This window comes from Mastomys coucha, unplaced genomic scaffold (assembly GCF_008632895.1).
Source record: "Mastomys coucha isolate ucsf_1 unplaced genomic scaffold, UCSF_Mcou_1 pScaffold15, whole genome shotgun sequence".
In the NCBI taxonomy this organism is placed as follows: Eukaryota; Metazoa; Chordata; class Mammalia; order Rodentia; family Muridae; genus Mastomys; species Mastomys coucha.
The window spans coordinates 1,340,964-1,341,385 of NW_022196897.1; the positions used below are offsets into that span (position 1 = coordinate 1,340,964).

At 44.5% G+C, this 422-nt stretch overlaps 1 protein-coding gene and 1 long non-coding RNA gene across 3 annotated transcripts in view; one reads left to right on the forward strand and one right to left on the reverse strand.

Annotated features, from left to right (window-relative positions):
* Positions 1–419, forward strand: part of LOC116089719 — a 7,912-nt gene extending 7,493 nt beyond the window's left edge. The window contains exon 3 of the long non-coding RNA XR_004118453.1: positions 357–419. This is a non-coding gene — a long non-coding RNA (uncharacterized LOC116089719). The remainder of the gene's footprint in view (positions 1–356) is intronic.
* Positions 1–422, reverse strand: part of Cubn (cubilin) — a 219,199-nt gene that overhangs the window by 3,109 nt on the left and 215,668 nt on the right. The gene's annotated exons all lie outside the window — the stretch shown is intronic.

The following is a 422-nucleotide window of genomic DNA, read 5'->3' on the forward strand; positions in this document are numbered from 1 at the left end:
CTCTCTCTCTCTCTCTCTCTCTCTCTCTCTGTCTCTCTCTCTCTGTCTCTCTCCTCTCTCTCTGCCTCTCTCCCTCCCTCCCTTTCTCCCTTCCTTCCTCCCTCTCTCCCTCTCTCTTCAAGATCAATTCCTACTATGGCTTCAAACATTATGTGCACACGGCGTCAGCCCCTCAAGTGCAGGCCTGCAGCCTCTGTAGCCAACAGTCATCAGCTCCTCCTTTTATCGCCAATCAAAGAAGTTAATTACTGGGCTTCCTTTGCTGTGGAGATTTTGTTTTATGTGATTATTAAAGGGGACCCTCTCTTATCCCTTAATATACTTAAAAGATCCCTTTCATGATTTTTATTTTGTAGGTCTCCAGATATTATAGAATTGAAGTATTGAAGATACCCCTCTTTCCTCAAGCTAAATGCATCCAC